The sequence below is a fragment of the Salvelinus sp. IW2-2015 genome, linkage group LG17 (assembly GCF_002910315.2).
Source record: "Salvelinus sp. IW2-2015 linkage group LG17, ASM291031v2, whole genome shotgun sequence".
NCBI classification, from domain to species: Eukaryota; Metazoa; Chordata; class Actinopteri; order Salmoniformes; family Salmonidae; genus Salvelinus; species Salvelinus sp. IW2-2015.
Window position 1 is genome coordinate 189,295 of NC_036857.1, and position 25,962 is coordinate 215,256.

The 25,962-nt window shown below is 43.2% G+C and overlaps 1 long non-coding RNA gene across 1 annotated transcript; it reads right to left on the reverse strand.

Annotated features, from left to right (window-relative positions):
- Positions 1-2,377: 2,377 nt before the first annotated feature.
- On the reverse strand, positions 2,378-25,317 carry LOC111977150 (uncharacterized). Its single transcript, XR_002879000.1, has 2 exons — positions 24,626-25,317; positions 2,378-2,621 (listed from the first exon to the last, which is right to left on the reverse strand). It is a non-coding gene; the product is annotated as an uncharacterized lncRNA (long non-coding RNA).
- Positions 25,318-25,962: the final 645 nt, after the last annotated feature.

A 25,962-nucleotide genomic window follows, 5' to 3' on the forward strand; every position in this document is an offset into this window, starting at 1 on the left:
CCTGTTCCTATCGCGCGTTATAAATCCAAAATTCAATTTGAATCTAATCTTTCAAACTGTCCTTTGTGAGGCACAGACAGGAAGTAGTTCTGTTCGATGCGAGTGTGGGTCGTCTCCCCTCCGCACTCAAGCAGCCCTTGCAGCTTATTCTGACAGGGACAAAGAAATTACAAGACAATAGGTATATTTGAGGATTTGCGTTATGAAAATGTGGTGCTGGACATTTGACCGGCAGCATTTTTAATTTACGGACATATGAGACATTTACCAGACCCATAATGCATTGGGTGCGTAACCTGATTGGGTCGTCCACCCACGGCGCTCAGGGGCGTCCACCACGCGGCGCTCAGGGGCTCCACCCACCGTCAGGGCGTCACCAGGCGCTCAGAATGACAGAAATCATTTATATTAACAGAAACAGAACATGCAAGTGGAGGATACAACGCCTCGTGTCCTTCTTAACGAATTGAGACGCACTTTGAAGATGTTAAAAAAGCTGCCCCTGTTCCTCAGCCAATAAGAAGAGTAACAAACAGCTACGTCACTAGTCTATGTATACGAGGCAAGTGAGTTTCAATTTGGGGAAGCGCCTGTTCACTTTTCAATCACGCTAGATAGGCTACTCTGGTTATTTCACTCCATGCATCAACCACTGTTTGAGGAGCACGCAGCCTCTCGCTGCCCGACAGGTAATATTCCGCCCAATCTCTGTATGCCATGGGCTCTCCAACCCTGTTCCTGCAGCTACCCAGTGCTTAAATTTGGGAAACCAGTGTGAAATATTTTCGGGAATGTTTTCACAACTAAACATATTTCATTAAACGGTTGACAGCCCCTCTGTGTGCTTGAGAAAGGAAAGAGGGAGTTGAGGGGAGGAGATGGAAATGCACAGTGGTGAGATATTATGTACCTAAAAAGGTAATGTGTCAGCCTATTCATTGTGAAAGTATACAAATTCACTATAATTGTAGGCTAACTCTGTAAACTGCCCTACACAATCAATGAACCAACAGCATTGCCTACAGTGGTTCTCCCCTTAAAGGTTTTGAGTTTATGCCACGACCGTTTGTGGTAGATGGTGGCAGAATGCTTCATTCTGTCGTTGCATCAAACTATCACAAGTTATAACGCTGATCTGTCGGTAGTCTAAACTGTGGCACAAATTTACTATCTTCTTTGTCAATTAATGGAGGCGTTTTCAGTTGGAGAGTCTCTCTTCTCTGGCACTAGAGTCCTGGTGGTCTCAGGACTCGGTGGTCCTGGAGTTGAGAGAGAACTTGGGTAAATACAAAAATGGGGAGTGATGATTTTCAAAAATAGACACGGTGGCCTTTTGGTTTCTCTCCCTCGAAAAACAGAAAGAAATCATTCTAAAARAACAAACTGGCTTTATTTACCACAGTGTGAACGAGTGATAGCCGATGAGTTGAGAGCCAATCGGTTACCCAACAAAATATCATCAACTTACTTTAGCCTAATTGTTTTCAGGACTACGGGCTACTATTCCTCTCATCCTCCATGCATTCATTCATTTGTCTGCTTGTCTATTCAACATTTGGCTGAAAAGAAACCACGTCATGAATTAAGAACCAATATATATATATATATATATATATCTCTCTCTCTAAAAGGTTTTACATTTCTGACTCAATATCACAGACCAGATTTGCCATAACGGAAGAAAAAAAAAATGCATCAACCCCTACAAATATATTAATTTATTATTAACCCTGTATTATAAATCGTATAATAGATGTTAATTTAGAATCCTCCAATCCTTTAAATTTAATTAGAGATAAGGACATTTTATTGATCTGCCAGTATTTAACATTTAGACGGCACCTCTTAATGAGTTCCGAGAGCCGTGTCATACCAATTATTATTGGATTACTCACCATGGCAACCACTTGTTAGTATAAAAAAAWTTAAAACGTATTTCACAGTTCGGTTGGCTTTCGTGGAGATCAGACCATTTTTAATTTGCAGCGATATATTTTTATCGAATTCAATAGTATATTTGTATCACTTGTAGATGGTGTGTTTTTATTTACAGTAGTGACGGACAGCTGGAGGCATTTTGAAAACATGTTTTGAAAACACTTGTTTTTCCCACAAGTGTAGCAGGTGTGAAGGAGTGCAAACAACGTTTCCATGATGGGCTATTAGCAGCATAACCGGCTCTTCATTCATTTAAAAAAAGCACAGTCTAATAGCACACTTTAGGTGTGAAAAATCCCCCACAATTTGCATTAAGTCCTCTAAAGTCTTACATTTCTACCTCAAAACCTCACGCAAAATGTCAGGTAAAGCATATAAATGTGCAGTATTCGATTATCAACATCTTTATGCTTTCGTTAATAAAATAATAATAAAAATACTCCAAATGTAGATGTTTATTTCAACAACTGTACATTTCAGCTACATTTTAGTAGCTTCACGACCACGGGTTAAACCTTGCTGAGATGATCAATGTATTTGTTGCATTGTTGTATTGTCCGTTTCTCAAGCCAAAACGTCGATGGCCTTCACCAGTTCATCTTTGCTTGTAGGCTTGGCAGAGTCACGGATGAATGTTTTCAGTTGATGCCAAACAGGTTGGATTGAGTTTAAAATCAGGAGACCTACATGTAGAGATGAAAAATATATTTGTAGATATACTGAAGATATACTATATTTAAGTAGGCCTTTATGCCAAAAAGTAAGTTATGCTACAACAGATACAGTAAAAAAAATGGAATAGAAAAACCATAATATTAATCAAATAAATTAAGCTACTTTTCAAAACAAAAAAAATCTATCCCATATAGTCTGTTCTAACAAAAAAAAGGTTTTAAAAAGTCTCTAGTACAGCCAATATTAAAAACGGTCAAATACATTCATGAATTAAAATATTATTATTATTATTTATATATTTTTTAATCGCTTTAGCCGCCATGTTGCGGTTTATTGATTGTTTCATTATTCCTTTGTTATTTAGTTTAAGAACAAATGCTTGACTATATTTAATGACATGGATGACTTGTATGCTGTGTGATGACATGCACAAATTAATGATTGATGGATGTACTGCATATTGAAGAAGGCCTTTATGCCAATAAGTAAATTATGCTAAAACAGCTACAGTAAGAAAGACATGTTCGTTTTTCTTGGAATAGAAACACCATAATATTAATCAAATTAATTAAGCTACATTTCTAAAAATCAATCTCATAGTGTCTGTTCTATTCAAGGCTCCCTCTAACTCTTAGGCTCTACAGCTTCATGTCATTTCAATAACTTAGCTTCTCAAAGATGCCCTCTGGTGGGCAGACTAGCACTAACTACCATTAATGGCAACAATGGCTGACACTTAAATAGTAGAATTTTGCAGCAACCTGCAAGCTGTGCTGCAGGATGACTAAACTTTTAAAGGAAGAATCCATTGGCCTATTGTTGTCTCCCAAGACTCATAAATATAAAGTTTGGAGCTTAAGGTAACTAGTCCATCCTGTATGCATAATAATACAGTCTACACTCAAAGGCGATTACTACAATTTAAGTTTACAATTTGTTATAGGCTAGACCAATTATGTACCAAAAGAGGGGGGGGGGGGGGGGGGGGGGCGGGGGAGAGGGGGGAGGCTTGGGCTCATACACAGTACCAGTCAAAAGTTTGGACACATCTACTCATTACAGGGTTTTTCTTTATTTGTACTATTTTCTACATTTTAGAATTATAGTGAAGACATCAACACTATGAAATGACACATTTGGATATGAGGATTAGCTGTCCTGCATGCAACTTTTGACAGTAGCTATGCCTGTGCATTCTGAGAAGACATAAGAAAAGAAAATAGCGTATCTAAACCAGGTAAGTTATGTGTAATTTTGCCCTAGATGTTTCTTTGTCATAACCCAAGGTTGCATGTCAAATTGTTGCTGAACCGGAAAATAGACCAAGTGTAATTCAAGATTCAAAAACACACGATCCAGCAGCTGGAGCCTGCCTCTGCGCTTGACTTTCCAACGGTCGTTGTGAGAGTCAGTCAGTTGGTTAACAGTGGAGGCCAGCTGGAGAAGGAACCAAAAAGTTCAAAATAGGTCATTGTATCTATTGTATTTGTAGTAGTGTATTTCATTGCAGTAGCTAATTAGTTTGACATTTTATCTAGCTTCATTTCTGGACTGTTCATGGTTGTTGTCAAAGTTTCTCCGTTAGCTAGCGAGCTAACATTAGCTGACGTTATCTTAGCTAACTGTTAGAGCAAAGGTAGCTAGCTAAGTCAATAAGTTTAGGGTCTAGCCTATGTGATATTTAAGTAGCTAATTGAGCTAGCTAGTGTTTTTGTTTGTAAAACATTGGTAGTCTAGCTAAGACTAGGCAAGAAAGCACCCGGTTAACATAGCTAACAGTCACAGTTAAGGCTCTCGATGGTGCAGCTGTAAAACTTAGAGGATCTGGGGACCCGTGCCACATTTTTTTCAGTCTCCCGTCTTGGTGTATTTGGACCATGATAGTTTGTTGGTGATGTGGACACCAAGGAACTTGAAGCCCTCGACCAGCTCCCATACAGCCCCGACGATGTGAATTCGGCCTTCCTTTTCCTTTTCTTTTAGTCCACAATCAGCTCCTTTATCATGTTCACGTTGAGGGAGAGGTTGTTGTCCTGGCACCACACTGTCAGGTCTCTGACCTCCTCCCTATAGGCGGTCTCATTGTTGTCGGTGATCAGGCCTACCATCGTCGTGTCGTCAGAAAACTTAATGGTGTTGGAGTCGTGCTTGGCCATGCAGTCATGGATGAACAGGGAGTATAGGAGGGGACTAAGCGCGTACCCCTGAGGGGCCCCCGATGTGAGGGTAGTAATGAAGGAACATAATGTGATCTGAGCAGTGGTGTAAAGTACTTAAGTAAAAATACCCCAAAAAACTACTTAAGTAGTTCTTTAAAAGTATCTGTACTTTACTATTTATATTTTTGGCAACTTTTACTTAATTACCTTCCTAAATACAATAATGTACTTTTTACTCCATACATTTCTCCTGACACCCAAAAGTACTTGTTACATTTCGATAGGAAAATGGTCCAATTCACACACTTATCAAGAGAACATCCCTGGTCATCCCTACTGCCTCTGACCTGGCGGACTCACTAAACACAAATTCTTTGTTTGTAAATTATGTCTGAGTGTTGTAGTGTGCCTCTGGCTATCCACTAATAAAAAATAAAAAAACATTGTACAGTCTGGTTTGCTTAATATAAGGAATTTAAAATGATTTATACTTTTACTTTTGATACTTAAGTACATTTTTGCAAATCCATTTACTTTTGATACTTAAATAGTATTTACTAGGTGACTTTTACTTGAGTCATTTTCTATTAAAAGGTATCTTTACTTTTACTCAAGTATGAGAATTTAGTACTTTTCCCACCACTGGATTGACAGAGCAGTAATGAAAGAACATAACGATGTGATCTGAGTGACAGAGCAGTAATGAAGGAACATAACGATGTGATCTGAGTGATGGAGCCGTAATGAAGGACCATAACGATGTGATCTGAGTAATGGAGCCGTAATTGAAGGAACATAAACGATGTAGATCTGAGTGATGGAGCCGTAATGAAGGAACATAACGATGTGATCTGAGTGACAGAGCAGTAATGAAGGAACATAACGATGTGATCTGAGTAATGGAGCCGTAATGAAGGACCATAACGATGTGATCTGAGTAATGGAGCCGTAATGAAGGAACATAACTATAGAATAACTATCTTCAAAGTAATGACTCGGGATGTCGGGTTGTGAAATGAAAGCTTCTAATACTTGTTCAAAAAAATGAAAGTTGCAAGCGAAAGTCAGGATAATCACTTGTCCATAACTGGCGCGTTCTCCTTTTTTCTACTACCTGTCGCAAGGCATTCTGGTACTTGCAGTCAATACCGTAAATCCAATACTAACCAATACAACAAAAATATGTATGTAGTTCTCTCAATCTCCATCACACGAATTCTAATACAATTACACATGTAAATAACTGTAAAGAAAATATCTTTAGATACAGCTCAATGAATTAACTGTAAACATTAACTCTAACACATTAAAAGTTACAAAATTCTCCCCCTGATGAACAACTGTGTTCATCTAAATCTCTGAATAGGTCTTCTCAACAAAGTCCCTGAAGCAGTACGAACTGAACATGACCTAACTAGGCCATCTCGGCCTGGAAACAGCTCCTCAATCTTTACTAGTTTCCAGGTTTGTCTGGGTGTGTTATCGTCGCCGATGAGCGCAACGTCACCCCGTTTTTAGTGGGGTGGGCTGTGGTGTGTCACAGCGGTGTGCTGACATTAGATCCAGTAAGTAGTGACTTTGCGCTGTCTCTTCGCCAGCTGTTCTAGAAGCTGGTCACAAGTCTCTGCCTGTACTTCCATCTGCGTGTCATGTCCTCCTTGTTTAGCGTTGGGTGTTGAGTGTCAGCCGGAAATGGATTGGGCGGCAAAGAGGTTCATCTTTTACCCACCAGGAAGTGTGCTGGCGTCAGGGGTTGTAGTTCATCCACTTCAATGTGCACGAAGAGGCTTAGAATTTCGGATAGCTTCAACCTCTGTCAGGACTGTGCACATCTCTTCAAAGTTGAGTGAAGCTCTCCCAAGAACCTTTCGCAGGCATGTTTTCACTGACCTGACGAGTCTTTGCCAGAATCCGCCCCACCAGGCTGCTCGCTCGGCGATGAACCTCCAGGTGATGCCCCATTCTGAGAAGAACGCCAAGAGTTGGGGCTCTTCGATTGCCTTCCACAGCTCTTTCAAGTCCTGATCAGCTCTCTTGAACGTTTTTGCATTGTCTGATTAGATTACCTTGCATAATCCTCTCCTTGAGATTAATATTTTCAGAGCTAACAGGAATGTCTCTGTTGACTGATCTGAGACCAGTTCCAAATACACTGCTCTGGTTACAGCTCAAGTGAACAGTGCAATGTATGACTTCTTCACAGAACCATTTTCTTTCACATAGAGCGGTCCTGCAAAATCCACACCTGTGACTTCAAATGGTGGAGATTCAGTTATTCTGTCTTTTGGTAAAGGCGCAGTGACCTGCTGTCCGGCCCTTGCCTTGAATCTCTTGCACACTAAACATCTTGCCACTGTGATCTTGACTAGCGGTCTAGCATGCAATATCCAGTATCGCTCTCTGATTTGTACTAGAGTGTCTCTTGCTCCAGAATGCATCACCTTCTCATGGTGGTACTCTATCAGCATTTGAGTATCTGTACTTGTTGGGCAGAACCCATGGGTGCTGCTCTCTGAATGTGAAGTTGGACTGTTGCAGTCTTCCTCCTACACTGAGAAGTTTGTGTTCGTCTAGGAACGGTTTCAGTTCTCTGATTTTACAGTCATTGTTTAGGCCTTTTCTTGCCTTTAGTAGTTTGATCTCCTGATTGAAACTCGTGTTATCTTGATCCAGTACTTTTGTGCCTCAGTTCATCAGCAGTCAGTTCACGTCACATCTTTATGTTTGTACGATCATTGCCTAGGGATCTCTTCATCCATGCGGTCACTCTGAACGCTCTTTTCAGTTTGCGAAACCTTTCAAGCTCCAAAAACGGGTTCAGTGATGTCTGTGCTGTGAGCTGTGAGCTGTACAGCAACCTGGCGACTGGACTTGAGTTCTGTATTCACCTCTTCTGGAACCCGGTTATCATCCGTCTCCTCAGACTGATTGGGTGATGTCAGAATGCTGGGTCCATTCCACCATAGCTCGCTTTGTGTTAAGTTTCGAACAGTTTGTCCTCTTGTAGGGAGGTCGGCTGGATTCGTTTTTCCTTCAATATGTGACCATGACTCCGGATTGGTCAAGTACTGGATCTCCGTCACTCTGTTCACGACAAACTGTTTCCATTTCTGAGCTGAGATGGAAATCCAATGCAGCACGATCATCGAGTCTGTCCACATTTTGATCTGTTTTTGTTCCATTTTCAGTGTGGTGATCAGGTTGTTTTGCTAGTCTCGCTCCAATCACAGCTCCCATGAGCTCCAGGCGTGGCAGCGTCATTTTCTTGAGTGGGGCTACCCTGGACTTGGATGCGACTAGACTTGTCATTGTTTCCCTGTCTTGTGATTCACCTTGCAAGTAAGCTACTGCACCACCTTTCACTTGCGTCACAGAACACGTGTAGTTCTGTGGCCGCATGTCTGTTCTGTACCACCTTGGTATGGCGAGCTGGTGTAACTGGGGTAGTTCTGAACACCACTGTTGCCATTCTCGTGTCAGATCAGGTGGTAATTCTTCGTCCCAGCTGAGTCCCTTCTCCCACATTTCCTGGAACATGCACTTGATCCTGATGGTGAAGGGGGTCAGGAAACCAAGAGGGTCGAAGATACGTGCAGACGACTGCAGAACACTTCTCTTTGTGTTTTCCTTTTGCTTTAGAATGCTCAGTAGCGGCCTGAGGTCAAACAAAATCATCTGTTCCTGGTCTCCATACTAAACCTAAAACCTTCAGCACTACTCCTTGTGTTTCTAGCGTCAACGGGTGGTCAGTTGTCGGTACTCTCCTCCCATTTTGTTTTCAGTTCAAGAGAGTTGGTAATCCACTTGCAGAGGTCCATGCCTGCAATCGACAGCATTCGCTTTGCAGTTGTTGTCACAACGTAAGCCTCTTCAACATTGCGTGAACTTGCAATGAAGTCATCTACATAGAGTGACTCAATATCTCTACAACTTCTGGTTGTTCTGTTTCATATTGTTTCAGGTGCTTCCTGATTGTAGCTGCCAGCAAGAATGGACTTGAGGAAGATCCAAATACCACTCTTTTCATCCTCAGTACACGCAGCTCCTCTTAATTGTCTCCCCTTGGTGGGCCTGTGAGCCATAGGAATCTCACGGCGTCTCTCTCTGCTAGGGATATCTGCAGGAAAGCCTTTTTGATGTCTGCCATGAATGCGATCTCATGTAGTCTGAACCTTACCAGAACGCTTAGCAGATCCGGATTCAGGTTCTGTCCTGTGAGTAGACAGTCATTGAGGGATGGACAGCCATCTTCATGGGACGAGGCATCAAACACCACTCTGTTTTGTCGTCACCTTATCTTCTCGGAGTACTGCATGGTGAGGTAAGTAGTATTTTACGTTGTCTGCGCTTGATGCTTTGTCCTTGGGCACGTCCTCTGTCATATCCTGTTTTAAGTAGTCCTCTACTACTTCATTGTATCTGCTGTACAATGTCACATCCTTCTTCAGTCTTTTCTTCAGACTTTCAAACCATTTCTTGGCGATTCTATAGTTGTCTTGGAGTTCTGGCATTTCTCATTTCCATGGCAACTCCACATGGTATTGTCCATCTTTGAAGGTGGTTGTTTTCTCGAACCTCTGTAGAGCCTCGTTTTCCTCTGGGTTCTGTGTTCTCACTTATAATACCCAGAGACTCAAGCTCCCAGAATGCATGCAGTTGTTTGGAGACTAGTGTGTCTTCATCAAGTGGGATGAACATGCATGTTGCCTTGGCGACACATGATATGGACACTGGTCCCTGTCATGGACACTGCTCTCTAAAGCAACCAGCGTTATCCGTCAGTCGCTCCACTCTGCCTGATACTATCTGCCAGTAGTAATCTGCTCCTATCAGGACAGAGAGCTCAGGATCATGGTCATCTCCTGGAAAGTCTGCGAGCTGCAGTCCCTTTCTATTGAGCTCATGTTGAATCTGTTCACCAGGAACCACTTGTGGGGTTTCAATTGCCTCCATCTCTATTCTCTGCTGTTTGTCCCAGACATTCTCCAAGATGACTTTCACTGTGTTGCATTGGGACGTTGCTGGAGCAGAGGAGCCAAACGTGTGAAGAGTGAGTGCCTCTTGTCTGATTACTGGTAGCTTCAAGCCCTTCATGTACGAAGCTTCTCTGACTGCCTCCATCTAGTAAGCAACGAGCTATCTTCCTGCCCGATGGGCCTTCTACTCATGCCTTTGCCGTTTGTAGAAACACGGTGTTCTGTCCGCCTGGTTTCATCTTCACTGAATGGGGAATAACTGAGGAAACAACAGCATCTGCAGAAACAGTAGGGGGTTGAACCTCACTCCTCTTACCAGTAGACACTGCAATGTGATGTCTGCTTCAGAAACAGTAGGGGGGGGTTGAACCTCACTCCTCTTACCGGTACACACTGCAATGTGATGTCTGCTTCAGAAACAGTAGGAGGGGGTTGAACCCTCACATCCTCTCGGTAACACACTGCAATGTGATGTCTGCTTCAAAACAGTAGGAGGGTTGACCTCACTCCTCTTACCAGTACACACTGCAATGTGATGTCTGCTTCAGAAACAGTAGGGGGTTTGAACCTCACTCCTCTTACCAGTACACACTGCAATGTGATGTCTGCTTCAGAAAACAGTAGAGGGGTTGAACCTCACTCCTCTTACCGGTACACACTGCAATGTGATGTCTGCTTCAGAAACAGTAGAGGGGGTTGAACCTCACTCCTCTTAACCAGTACACACTGCAATGTGATATCTGCTTCAGAAACAGTAGGGGGTTGAACCTCACTTCTCTTACCAGTACACACTGCAATGGATATCTGCTTCAGAAACAGTAGGGGGTTTGAACCTCACTCCTCTTACCAGTACACACTGCAATGTGAATTCTGCCTTCAAAACAGTAGGGGGTTGAACCTCACTCCTCTTTACCAAGTACACACTCTGCAAATGTGATTCTGCTTCAGAAACAGTGGGGGGGGGGGGGTTGAACCTCACTCTCTTACCCAGTACACACTGCAATGTGATATCTGCTTCAGAAACAGTAGGGGGTTGAACCTCACTCCCTCTTACCAGTACAACACTGAATGTGATGTCTGCTTCAGAAACAGTAGGGGTTGAACCTCACTCCTCTTACAGTACACACTGCAATGTGATGTCTGCTTCAGAAACAGTAGGGGGGGTTTGAACCTCACTCCTCTTACCGTACACACTGCAATGTGATGTCTGCTTCAGAAACAGTAGGGGGTTGAACTCACTCTCTTACCAGTACACACTGCAGTGATGTCTGCTTCAGAAACAGTAGGGGTTGAACCTCACTCCTCTTACCGTAACACATGCAATGTGATGTCTGCTTAGAAACAGTAGGGGGTTGAACCTCACTCCTCTTACCAGTACACACTGCAATGTGATGTCTGCTTCAGAAACAGTAGGGGGGTTGAACTCACTCCTCTTACCGTACAACTGCAATGTGATGTCTGCTTCCACAGTGTTGAACCTCATCTTTAGTACTTTAGTCTCTTACTGACACTTTTGACTTACAGAATTTGCTGTGTGTTCTGTCCTAAACATACAGAGCATCTTCCAGTTTTCTTTAGTTTCTCTTTGCGTGTAGCATATTGTGGTCGGGGCAGTTGTTCACAGAATAGACCGTTTTGTTCCTTCTGGCTGGCTGTATGCAGTGCAGCAGCAGATGGCATGTTGGGCATTTTTGTTTTAATTTCATTGGAGGAGCATAACTTGTTCCATGGTTTGTCCCTTTCTGTTGGTTGCATGATCTTGTCATTTTTGTAGTTCTCTCTGCCTGCTCTGAACCTCCTTCTGTAGGAAACCTGACGATCTCAGACATTTTCCATTCATCATCTACTCCCTCTGACGACTATAGTCAAGAGCTACGTCCTCTGGAATCATCTGCAGTAAGATTGGGCAATAGTAGGCTTCCAGAGGTTTCTGACAGTGAGTCCCAGCCCTAATCTGAATTTCACATTAATCATATAGCTGCCTCAATGCATTTAGATCAGAGGATTTCTTCACAGGAGTGAGATTCAGCAGCTTTGACATGTGAGACATGTAATCACAAGATCTTTCCTTCCAAATTTGCTCTTGAGCAGAGCGATTGCATCATCATAGTTACTGTCTGTTAACATCAGTCCTGCTACTGCCTTTGCAGCTGGTCTAGTGAGATATGTTTTCAGATAGGTAAACTTCTCTTTATTACACAGTGAATCATTGTTGTGAATAGCGGTCTCATACTGGTTCCAAAACTCCTGCCACATACTGACATCTCCATAGAATTTCTCAATAATCAACTGTGGTAGCCTTACTGATTGTCTCTGTGATCTGTTTGAATTAGCGTCACTCACCCGTGCTGGTAGTGGATTGAGATCCTGMTTTTTCTTTATCACTCGTTGTGCACGGCTCTTCAGCATGATAACGAGCTCTTTGTAATCCTCCGTGCATGCAATCTCTGCCGCCAACACGTCCAATGGCGTTAACTGTTAAATTCCATGATCAAGTTCAAACAAGATGTCCTCCTCAGCTGACAGCAATTCCAACAATGTACTCAAGTGATCGGTATCCGGAGTTGACTGGGTGATTTCGACGTCAATCGGATTCAAAATCCGTGTTGTGGAACCTCGAATGGTACCCCGCTTTRGTCTCATTCCTTCTGCTTCACGCCGACGTTCCTCCTCAACCATTTCAGTCGCTTCCTCCCTATGATCTTCGTAGCAGCTCATACTTTAACCCAGGGTTTCGGCACCAAAAATATAGAATAACTATGTTCAAAGTAATGACTCGGGACGCCGGGTTGTGAAATGAAAGCTTATTTTAGTAATAATACTTGTTCACGTTACATTTAACAACTTTAGATTCTACAAAACAATAAAAGAAAGTTGCTAGCGAAAGTCAGGATAATCACTTGAACATAACTGACGCGTTCTCCTTTTTTCTACTACCTGTCGCAAGGCATTCTGGTACTTCAGTCACTAGCGTAATCCAATACAGCAGAAGTATGTATGTAGTTCTCTCCATCGCCATCACACAAATTATAATACAATTACATATGTAAATAACTGTAAAGAAAATATCTTTAGATACAGCTCAATGAATTAACTGTAAACATTAACTCTAACACATTAAAAGTTACAACAATAACGATGTGATCCGAGTGAATGCACACTTGAGGTATAGGATTTACCGGCATTTAAAGCACACTTCTGTGTTTTCCAATAACGAGTAAAACCGATTACGAGTATCAAGTTGAGATCTTCAAGGTCCTTGGTGTCCAGATCACCAACAAACTATCATGGTTTAAACATACTAGGCTTCCTGAGGCGGCAGGTAGCCTAGTGGTTAGAGCGTTGGGCCAATAACCGAACGGTTGCTGGTTCGAATCCCCAAGCTGACAAGGTACAAAATATGTCGTTCTGCCCCTGAACACGGCAGTTAACACACTGTTCCTAGGCCTTCATTGTAAATAAGTATTTGTTCTTAACTGACTTGCCTAGTTAAATGAAGGTTAAATAAATAAATAAAACACAAAGCCAGTCGTGAAGAGGGCACGACAAAGCCTGGTGAAGACGGCCCAGTACATCACTGCTACCGCAAGGTCCTGCAGCGGGTGGTGAAGACGGCCCAGTACATCACTGCTACCGCAAGGCCCTGCAGCGGGTGGTGAAGACGCCCAGTACATCACTGCTACCGCAAGGCCGCAGCAGCGGGTGGTGAAGACGGCCCAGTACATCACTGCTAACGCAAGGCCCTGCAGCGGGTGGTGAAGACGGCCCAGTACATCACTGCTACGCAAGGCCCGCAGCGGGTGGTGAAGAACGCCCAGTACATCACTGCTACCGCAAGGCCCTGCAGCGGGTGGTGAAGACGGCCCAGTACATCACTGCTACCGCAAGGCCCGCAGCGGGTGGTGAAGAGGCCCAGTAATCACCTGCTAGACCGCAAGGTCCTGCAGCGGGTGGTGAAGACGGCCAGTACATCACTGCGACGCAAGGCCCTGCAGCGGGTGGTGAAGAAGGCCCAGTACATCACTGCGTCCAAGGCCCTCAGCGGGTGGTGAAGAAGGCCCAGTAACATCACTGCGTCCGCAAGGCCCTGCACGCGGGTGGTGAAGAAGGCCAGTACATCACTGCTACCGCAAGGCCCTGCAGCGGGTGGTGTGAAGAAGCCCAGTACATCACTGCTACGCAAGGCCCTGCGCGGGTGTGAAGACGAGCCCAGTACATCACTGCTACCGCAAGGCCCTGCAGCGGGTGGTGAAGACGGCCCAGTACATCACTGCTACCGCAAGGCCTGCACGGGTGGTGAAGACGGCCCAGTACATCACTGCTACCGCAAGGCCTGCAGCGGGTGGTGAAGACGGGCCCAGTACATCACTGCACCGCAAGGCCCTGCAGCGGGTGGTGAAGACGGCCATTACATCACTGCTAACCGCAAGGCCCTGCAGCGGGTGGTGAAGACGGCCAGTACATCACTGCTACCGCAAGGCCCTGCAGCGGGTGGTGAAGACGGCCCAGTACATCACTGTACCGCAAGGCCCTGCACCGGGTGGTGAAGACGGCCCAGTACATCACTGCTACGCAAGGTCCTGCAGCGGGTGGTGAAGAAGGCCCAGTACATCACTGCTACCGCAAGGCCTTGCAGCGGGTGGTGAAGAAGGCCAGTACATCACTGCTACCGCAAGGCCCTGCAGCGGGTGGTGAAGAAGGCCCAGTACATCACTGCTACCGCAAGGCCCGCAGCGGTGTGGTGAAGACGGCCCAGTACTCACTGCGACCGCAAAGGCCTGCACGCGGGTGGTGAAGAGGCCCAGTACATCACTGCGACCGCAAGGCCCTGCAGCGGGTGGTGAAGACGGCCCAGTACATCACTGCGCTACCGCAAGGCCAGCAGCGGGTGGTGAAGAAGGCCCAGTACATCACTGCTACCGCACAGGCCCTGCAGCGGTGGTGAAGACGGCCCAGTACATCACTGCGACCGCAAGGCCCTGCAGCGGGTGGTGAAGACGGCGCCAGTACATCACTGCGACGCAAGGCCCTGCAGCGGGTGGTGAAGACGGCCCAGTACATCACTGCTGACCGCAAGGCCCTGCAGCGGGTGGTGAAGAAGGCCCAGTACATCACTGCGACCGCAAGGCCTGCACGGTGGTGAAGACGGCCCAGTACATACTGCTACGCAAGGCCTGCAGCGGTGGTGAAGACGGCCCAGTACATCACTGCTACCGAAGGCCTGCAGCGGGTGGTGAAGAAGGCCCAGTACATCACTGCGACCGGCAAGGTCCCAGCAGCGGTGGTGAAGACGAGCCAGTACATCACTGCGACCGCAAGGCCCTGCAGCGGGTGGTGAAGAAGGCCCAGTACGTGTTTCTTATTGTTGTTTCATTTGTCCAGAAGGAATCTGCAAGTAAGCATTTCATGGTGGCATACCATGTGTATCCTTACATACGACTAATAAAACGTGAAACTATGAGTGAGACGACTGCTACAGTATAACTGATTTACAAATAGGACCTACAGGGTGTGAACACTGCATATTAACAAAACATGTGAGTGTGGTGCTTGTGCAGCACTCCTGTGTCTAGTGTGTATGCATGTAGGTCTGTGTGTGTGTGTGTGTGTGTTTGTACACACACACGTGTCTCCTAAATGGAGCACAAATCACCACAGAGAGACATTAAGTTGAATAAACATGCATGGATGGTTGAATCCGCATTTGTACTTGTAGCATCACACTAATTAGTCTAGCTTAGACAGGAGGCACTGCTGGAGCAATGTCGTCACTATTTAGAGGTTGGACTAGGAATTAACATAATAATAAGCACTTGTTAATTCAGCTAAGGAATCTACATCTGAATGATCCGCTGACTTCCAGTGTAATATATGTATATCGCCTGACGTGTGTTCTAGACTCCATTTCTACAGTGTTCTAGATCCATTTCTACAGTGTTTCGACTCCATTTCTACAGTGTTTTAGACTCCATTTCTACAGTGTTCTAGACTCCATTTTACAGTGTTCTGACTCATTTCTACAGTGTTTACTCCTTTCTAAGTAGTGTTCTAGACTCCATTTCTCAAGGTTTCTAGACTCCATTTCTACAATGTTCTGACTGACGGACATCACGGATGGGAAGTCGGGGAACAACTGACACGACTAGAACAGACAGCGGTTTGTAAAGCAAGAACAAGCTTTAGTCAGGGATGGATCGTTAGAGAGAAAAGATGGAGCTCGGTTTTGTGGTATCCTCATCTTTTCTCATTCACTAACCTTCTAATACTCTTTAACATTTGCCTCCAACAAAATGGCTTTTCTGAGAAATAGCTAAATTCTGCCAAGTTTGACATGGTGTGGTGGAGTTTGATAGGATTATTTGACTGCAAAATGCTTCCATTGTTAGGACTAGGCCTATGTGATCACGTTAAAATGTGCATTTCAGACCAACAGGGGACTTTCACATGTTCCCAAGTAAAACCCTCAGACTAAGAACAAGCCTCAGTTAACACGAGTTTTGAATGTGCAATAACATTATTTGATCAGGTAAAGTCTGGGCTCTGGCTGGGCCACTCAAGGACATTCAGAGACTTGTCCCGAAGACAGTCCTGCGTTGTCTTGGCTGTGTGCTTAGCGTCGTTGTCTGTGGAAGGTGAACCTACGACACGTCTGGAGGTCCTGAGCGTTCTGGTGCAGGTTTTTCATCAAATATCTATCTACACTTTGCTCCGTTACATTTACATTACATTTAAGTCATTTAGCAGACGCTCTTATCCAGAGCGACTTACAAATTGGTGCATTCACCTTTTATGAATCCAGTGGAACAGCCACTTTACAATAGTGCATCTAAATCTTTTAAGGGGGTGGGGGGGGGCGGGGGTGAGAAGGATACTTTATCTCTATCCCAGGTATTCGTTCATCTTTACCTCGATCCTGACTAGCCTTCCCAGGCCCTGCCGCTGATAAAAAATCCCCGCAGCATGTGCTGCCACCACACTTCACTGTAGGATGGTGCCAGGTTTCCTCCAGACGTTGACACTTGGCATTCAGGCCAATAAGTTCAAATCTTGGTTTCATTCAGACAAGAGAATCTTGTTTCTCATGTCTGAGAGTCCTTTAGATGCCTTTTGGCAAACTCCAAACGGGCTGTCATGTGCCTTTACTGAGGAGTGGCTTCCGTCTGGCACTCTGCCTAAAGGCAAGATTGGTGGAGTGCTGCAGAGATGGTTGTCCTTCTGGAAGTTTTTCCCATCTCCACAGAGGAACTCCAGAACTCTGACCAAGGTCCTTCTTCCAAATTGCTCAGTTTGGCCAGGCAGCCAGCTCAGGAAGAGTCTTAGGGGTTCCAAACTTCTTCCATTTAAGACATGATGGAGGCCACTGGTTCTCTTGGGACTTTCAATGCTGCAGACATTTTTTTTGGTACCTTCCTCAGATCTGTGCCTCGACACAATCTCATCTCGGCGCTCTACCGAACAATTCCTTCGACCTCATGGGCTTGGTTTTTGCTCTGACATGAACTGTCAACTGTGGGACCTTATATAGACAGGATGTGCCTTTCCAAATCATGTCCAATCAATTGAATTTACCAGAGGTAGGACTCCAATCAAGTTGTAGAAACATCTCAAGGATGATCAATGGAAACGGATTGCACGCGGAGCTCAATTTGGAGTCTCATAACGAAGTTCTGAATACTTATGTCAATAAGGTATCAGTTATTATTATTCCCTCCACCAATCCTCTGAGGACAAACATCATTTTTATTTCTTTTACAGATTTTTTGCGTACATATACATACATGTAACATGTACATTGTAACATATACGGCACTTTTATAGAAAGCAGTCACATAACATAATACGATTACCAAACATAAGCTCTTTAATCCCGCCTCTCAGCCCATCCCACCTATCACATCACCTCAGCTCTTAATCCCGCCTCTCGCCACTCTCAGCCCATCCCACTATCACCATATGACTCAGCTCTTTAATCCCGCCCTCTCAGCAACTCAGCCCCATCCCACCTATCACCATACGACCTCAGCTCTTTAATCCCGCCCTCTCAGCCACTCTCAGCCCATCCCACCCATCCCATACACCTCAGCTCTTTAATCCCGCCCTCTCAGCCACTCTCAGCCCATCCCACCTTAGGCGAGGTGCAGTAACAGGTGCATCAAAAGCAGGGACCGAGAGACTGAAAATCAGCTTTATCTCAAGGCCATCAGACTGTTAAACAGCCACCACTAACATTTAGCGGCCGCTGCCCACATACTGACTCAACTCCAGGCCACTTTAAAAAACTGGGAATTGATGGAAATTATTAAAAATGTACCACTAGCCACTCTTAACAATGCCACTTAATATAATGTTACATACCCTACATTACCCATCTCATATGTATATACTGTACTCTATATCATCTACTGCACTTGCCATCTTTATGTAATACATGTACCACTAGCCACTTTAACTATGCCACTTTTGTTTACATACCCTACAGTACTCATCTCATATGTATATACCGTACTCTATACGATCTACTGCATCTTGCCTATGCCGTTCTGTACACCACTCATTCATATATCTTTATGTACATATCTTTATCCCTTTACACTTGTGTGTTGTATAAGGTAGTAGTTGTGGAATTGTTAGGTTAGATTACTTGTTGTTATTACTGCATTGTCGGAACTAGAAGCACAAGCATTTCGCTACACTCGCATTAACATCTGCTAACCAATGGTGTCTGTGACTATAAAAATTTGATTTGATTTGACCTATCACCATAGACCTCAGCTCTTTAATCCCGCCCTCTCAGCCACTCTCAGCCCATCCCACCTATCACCATACACCTCAGCTCTTTAATCCCGCCCTCTCAGCCCATCCCACCTATCACCATACACCACCCTCGTTTGGTTTCCATGTGCCATATATTTTTCAATTGTGCGGTTTTACAAAATGTTTGAACCTTTCTAATCATATTTTAGATTGTGAGCTAAAGATGAAAATCTTTCCTCCGAGTATTATTTACTGACTGACTGTGGCTTTCCAGATCGTCCAACACTGCTATTTGTAAGGTTCATTTTAATTGCATGTTGTGATATTTTTTAATGACCATTTCTGAACCTGTGATCTCTTCGCAGCTAAATCTAGAGCTGAGATTGTTGTATGCCTCATTATATATATATATATATATAGCATTCTATTGGTGGCAAGAATTTTATATAATAATTTAAATTGAAAAACTCAGTGTTGAATCAAGTGTAGTTTTTGTACCAGTTCATAAACCATGTGTCATGGAATTGGTACATTGAAAAGCTCAAATTTATTTTGCAATCTGTATGGTGCAGCTGTCAACATGTTTGTCCTCAGATGAAACTGGTATATTTTTCTATTTATGCCAGTTCCTTTCAGTCAATTTGTATCTTTAACAAATGGCAGGCAAACAAGTTCCCTACCTTCTCTCTTTTCCACTTACCTCCTCCATTTTTGTGGTAGTGCTGCAATCAGTTGGTTGTAAATGTGTATTGAGCAGATATTCCCATATATTTTCGATAACAGCATATGTGACATACCTCCTCCGTTTCTATTCATAATATAATTGACAAATATAATACCATTTAAAAATAAATAAATCCATTAAGAATGTTTTTTTAATCAGTATATTTGAATTTAACCATAACATTTGTTCTATCTTTCTGGAGGATTAAAGTGAAATTGTAACCAGCTTCGTACGGATTGTTTAAAAAAAAAAGGAGATACTTWAAAAKAAAAWWWAAWTTTCAATTAGTCGGAAATGAGAAGTTGTAATCAGTATAAAGGCAAAAAGCCAATTTTTTTAACAAAGGATGAGCCTTCCTTAATAAACTGCTGGAGAACCATTTGAGGTTTAAGTATAACTTATGTACGAGTGAAGCTTTTAGTGAGAGGTTAAAAAGCTTTCAAAATTATAGCACCCCCAACTCATATTCATTATAWAAATAGGCACGTTTAATTTTGTCTGGCTTCGCATTCCAAATAAAAAGAAGTGAGAGYTATTGGTATATTAATACGAGTCATCTGGAGTATATTAATAAAACATTAGCGAAATATTTATAAAAACCTGTTTTCGCTTTTTCATTATGAGGTATTGTGTGTAGATTGGTTAGGATTATATTTTTTTTAATCCATTTTAGAATAAGGCTGTGACGTAACAAAATGTGCAAAAAGTCAAGGGGTCTGAATACTTTCCCGAATGCACTGTATATACAATGAATGCATGCATGACTAAGTCGCTTTGGATAAAAGCATCTGCTGAATAACATATTATTACAGGGGTCTCAAACTAATTTTGGGCAGCATTGGGTCCGTTAAAATTTGCTAAAAAAATAGTCCTCATCACTTTTGGTCCCTGACTGTCTAGCTGTCAATTCTGTCATTATTAGCGAGCTGAACTCAGTCAAGATACTGTATGAATGTAGATTGTCATTTTACAGTATATAGAGTTTGATTCCCCTCGCCGTTTGTTTGACACCCCTCCATTACTCTATTAAAGAAATGACGTAGTCTGTCCACGAGACTTTAAATCCAAACCTACAGTATCGAGGGGACTTTTCACATGCAAGACCAGACCACATTGAAGACCATTTCACATGTAGGCCAGACCACATTGAAGACCATTTCACATGTAGGCCAGACCACATTGAAGACCATTTCACATGTAGGCCAGCCTCAGCGAGCAGCAGTTTTCAATGAAGGAAGTTATTCATGAATCATATTCGTGTGGTCAAGTACTGGCATGATGATTTTCGCTAGAAACTATGTCTATGTCCCAAATGGTACCCTATTCCCTATTTAGTGCACTACTTTTGGCCAGGGCCAATTGGATTCTGGTCAAAAGTAGTGCACTTAACACTGAGTATAGCAAACATTAGGAACACCTTCCTAATATACCAAACATTCCTAGCATACCAAACATTAGGAACAGCCTCAATTTGTCGGGACATCCTAATAGCCTGGTCCCAGATCTGTTATTAGGCCTAATTGTGCCTGTTATTTGGCCTAAAACTTCCGTGGTTATTTGGCCTAAAACTTCCGTGGTAATTTGGCAATACAGCACAAAGAGATCTGGGACCAGGCTAGAATACTAGCAGCTCTCGTTTCCCCCTAGAAATTCCTTTCGTTCCAACCCAGGCCTGGAAGAGAGAGAAGTGAGGGCCAAGCCTGGAAATGGAAAACCACTTTTCTGTGCAGTTGGTTAGAGAACTTTAAAGAAAAAATGTACTTTTTCCACTAGATGTGTAAACCTATTTAACACCAATCTGCATAGTGCTGTTTCTCTCTCACACACACACACACACACACACACAAACACACACAGCTAATGATGTGATCTCTCACATGGAACACAGTCTGTCCATATCCTAGGTATAGTTGTACTCTATGGCTCCATTGGCAACCGCATGCTTTATGGGGGAGGGGGGTAAGGTAACACGTTTCAGATGTTTTAAAGATGATAGTAAAACTTGTCAGGTGTTATCGTTTTACCTGATCCAGAGCAGAACATAAAGTAACTGCTCCCTCTCTCCCCTACTGTCCTGACACATTCTATACAAATCTCACAGACACTGAAAAACATCATTCGTGGTGGGAATGTATTTATCCTCACTACTGAGTCACAATGAAAACCATACAGTTTCACTTGGCTTTCTAGCAACAGCTCACAGTTGACACTGGCTCTCGGGAGCCCAAGTGGTGGGTGGGTGTATGTATGTATGCATGCATGTAAGCATGTATGTATGTATGCATGTATGTGAGTATGTATGTATGTATGTATGTATGTATGTATGTATGCATGTATGCATGTATGCATGTATGTATGTATGTGAGTATGTATGTATGTATGTATGTATGCATGTAAGCATGTATGCATGCATGTGAGTATGTATGTATGTATGTATGTATGTATGTATGTATGTATGTATGCATGTATGTGAGTATGTATGTATGTATGTATGTATGCATGTATGTATGTATGCATGTATGTATGTGAGTATGTATGTATGTATGTATGCATGTAAGCATGTATGTATGTATGCATGTATGTGAGTATGTATGTATGTATGTATGTATGCATGTATGTATGTGAGTATGTATGTGAGTATGCATGCATGTAAGGTATATAGTACCAGTCAAAAGTTTGGACAAACCAACACATTCAAGGGTTTATTTTGACTATTTTCTACATTGTAGAATAATAGTGAAGACATCAAAACAATGAAATAACACATGGAATCATGTAGTAACCAAAAAAGGTCAAAAAAGTGTAAAACCTTTGACTGGGAGGTGACCAAGTACCCAATGGTCAATCTGCCAGAGCTCTGGAGTTCCTCTCTGGATATGGGAGAACCTTCCAGACGGACAACCATCTCTGCAGCACTCCACCAATCAGGCCTTTATGGTAGAATGGCCAMACGGATGCCACTCCTCAGTAAAAAAGGCACATGACAGCCCGCTTGGAGTTTACCAAAAGGCACCTAATGACTCACACCATGAGAAACAAGATTCTCTGGTCTGATAAAACCAAGATTTAACTCTTTGGCCTGAATGCCAAGTGTCACATCTGGAGGAAACCCTGCACCATCCCTACAGTGAAGTATGGTGATGGCAGCATCATGCTGTGGGGATGTTTTTCAGCGGCAGGGCCTGGGAGACTAGTCAGGATCGAGGCAAAGATGAACGGAGCAAAGTACAGAGAGATCCTTGATGAAAACCTGCTCCAGAGCGCTCAGGACCTCAGACTGGGGTGAAGGGAAACGGGAAAACTACCCTAAGCACACAGCCAAAACAATGCAGGAGTGACTTCGCGACAAGTCTCTGAATGTCCTTGAGTGGCACAGATTTGACCACAATCGAACATCTCTGGAGAGACCTGAAAATAGCTGTGCAGCGACGCTCCCCATCCAACCTGACAGAGCTTGAGATGATATGCAGAGAAGAATGGGAGAAACTCTCCAAATACAGGTGCCAAGCTTGTAGTGTCATACCCAAAAAGCCGAAGGTGCTTCAACAAAGTACTGAGGAAAGGGTCTGAATACTTACGTAAATGTGATTTGTAAAAACATGTTGTGATAAAAATCTACATTTGCAAAAAGTTAAAAAAAAAACTTTTTGCTTTGTCATTATGGGGTATTGTGATGTCATTATGGGGTATTGTGATGTCATTATGGGGTATTGTGATGTCATTATGGGGTATTGTGATGTCAGTATGGGGTATTGTGATGTCAGTATGGGGTATTGTGATGTCAGTATGGGGTATTGTGATGTCAGTATGGGGTATTGTGATGTAGATTGGTGAGGAAAAACAACTACTTAATCCATTTTAGAATAAGGCTGTAACGTAACAACATGTCTAAAAAGTCAAGGGGTCTGAATACTTTCTGAATGCACTGTAAAGTGATACATTTACAATATTAACATAATTACAATAATATTGTTAAACGGGACAATTAGTAACAACAATAATGAAGGATAAAAATAACTATTACAATGGACAATAATCTTACCGCACACACTCAGGGGTCCGATTACTTTCAGACTGTAATTCTAAAGTACACTCTGGCAAAATGTACATTGTTTGGTTAATAAAGCAATTTGAATTGAGAGACAGAGAGACAGAGAGAGAGAGAGAGAGACAGAGAGAGAGACAGAGAGAGACAGAGAGAGAGAGAGACAGAGAGAGAGAGAGAGAGTGTGGAGCTTAATATGTAAGAGTTAATTCAACAAGTGGAGAAAGATCCTAAACTACATTCAGATGTCACCTACATTCAGACATAATGATGCAGAAAGTATTCAATTGAGATCCGATCACACTAAAGCAAGCAATGGAAGGGCAAATTAACCCTATGATGCCAGGACAACAACCTCTCCCTCAACGTGAGCAAGACAAAGGAGCTGATCGTGGACTACAGGAAAAGGGGGTGCGAACACACCCCCATTCACATCGGTGGGGCTGTAGTGGAGCGGGTCGAGAGCTTTAAGTTAATTGGTGTCCACATTACTAACAAACTATCACGGTCCAAACACACCAAGACAGTCTTGAAGCTGGCACGACAATGCCTATTCCCCCCTCAGGAAACTGAAAAGGTTTGGCATGGATCCCTAGATCCTCAAAAAAGTTCTACAGCTGCACCATCGAGAGCATCTTGCCCAGTTGCATCACCGCCTGGTATGGCAACTGCTCGGCTACAGAGGGTAGTGTATACGGCCAAGTACATCACTGGGGTTCAGCTTCCTGCCACCCAGGACCTCTATACTAGGCGGTGTCAGAGGAAGGCCCTAAAAATTGTCAGACTCCAGCCACCCAAGTCATAGACTGTTCTCTCTGCTACTGCACAGCAAGCGGTACCAGAGCACCATGTCTAGGTCCAAAAGGCTTAACAGCTTTCACCCCCAACCATAAGACTGCTGAACAGCTAATCAAATAGTTACCTGGACTATTTGCAGTGACCCCCCCCCACACACATACATTTGTTTGTCACTTTACCCTACCTACATATTACCTCAATTACTTCGACTAACCTGTACCCCCGCACTTTGACTCGGTACCGGTACCCCCTGTATGGCCTCGTTATTTTATTGCGTTACTTTTAAAAACTTTATTTTGTAATTATTTTCTTAAAACTGCATTGTTGGTTAAGGGCATCAAGTAAGCATTTTACGGTTAAAGTTCTACACCTGTTGTATTCGGCGCATGTGACAAATAAAATGTGATTAGATTTGAAGCGATGTCTAACTACAATTGTACCACTGTTCTGAAAGAACGAACAAACAAAGCATTTTCTTCCTCTAGATTTTGGTGTAATTGTTACTCCTTTTTGGTTACTGGGAAAATAGCAGGCTTTCTACTGTAAAATGACTTACCAAGCAGTAGTAGTTTCACCTCCCTGGACGCTTTGTCTCGGTCTTCTCGTAGGTTCCGATCAATCATTTTACTCCTTTCCATCGCTGCTTTATCCTCTTGGCTGATCGTGCAACCCATTTTGAATCCCTTGGTTAGCTAGCTACTTGCGGCTTCTTCAATATCTGCTTTGAATTGCAGCTACCGCTCATAAATTGTTTGGGGGGAAATACAAAACGTTCGGGTGCTTTCGCGATTAGTTTCGCCCAGTCAGAGACAGAAAAAGGCGTTGGCACTCCAACTAGTCTCGACCACTATTGCTGCTATCCCACATGGGAAAGAAACAGAGATGCTGAACAAACTCACGCCACCAAAACAAGTGTGGTTTCGCGTTGAAAGAACTACGGATGCTGCCGAAGTAGCAGAAACGGTGCAGTCGTTTTCTAACGTAAAGCTAGAGCCTGCGACCTAGGCTAGCGTACAAAGACAGTAGCTACACAAAACACGACTTTCCCTATTACAAATGTTAACGTGGTAAAAAGAAACTGGTGAGTAGCTCCCTCGTCCCGAATTCTTTCAAAACTATTGGCTCGCTAGCTCGTAATACCACTCAAAGCTACTGTGTAATTGATTCATAAAATATCTACCTTACAAATGTCTAGTCTTCTTGATTTTGCCAATGTTGTCGCATATGGCGAGCGTGTACGCATCTGCCAGCTGCGCTCATGTACGTCACAACAGGCTAAAAAGACAATCTATATTTGGGGGATGGATGGAAAATGATGTGCCTCTCTGACACTAAAATAATATCGGCCTACACATTCCTCTGGTCTCAGTAGTAGATGCTCAGTAGATGTTAATGCTCACATTTGAATATGATTGTTGCAGCAATCCAAAAGCCTCTATTTGAGGGAATACAATACAGCATTTTTTGGGGGGGGTCAGAGGAACTTTTTTCTTTGGTATGAGCTCCCCCAGTGGAATTGTATCGTCATTACAGGCAGCTCAGATTTATAAGGGCACATCTGCATCCAGTCAAGACATGATGAGACAGACATCATCATATGTTAAGTTTTTATTGACAATTGCATAATTTAATTGGCAAATTAGATCAACATAGCCTATTGATTATAAAAAGGCAGCCACAGGATTTTAGAAGACGGGTATGTAATTTTTATATGATCTAAATGTCCTCTCTCCTTCTAAAAAAGAAGGATGTTGAAATAAATCCCTATGTATTGTCATATATATATATATATATACCTCAGTGGTATATGTCTATTGAGCATAAGAGCAACTGACTCAATAGATCCTCTGTAGAGGGGGATGGTGGGATGAGAGAGGAGAAGGAGAGAGCATA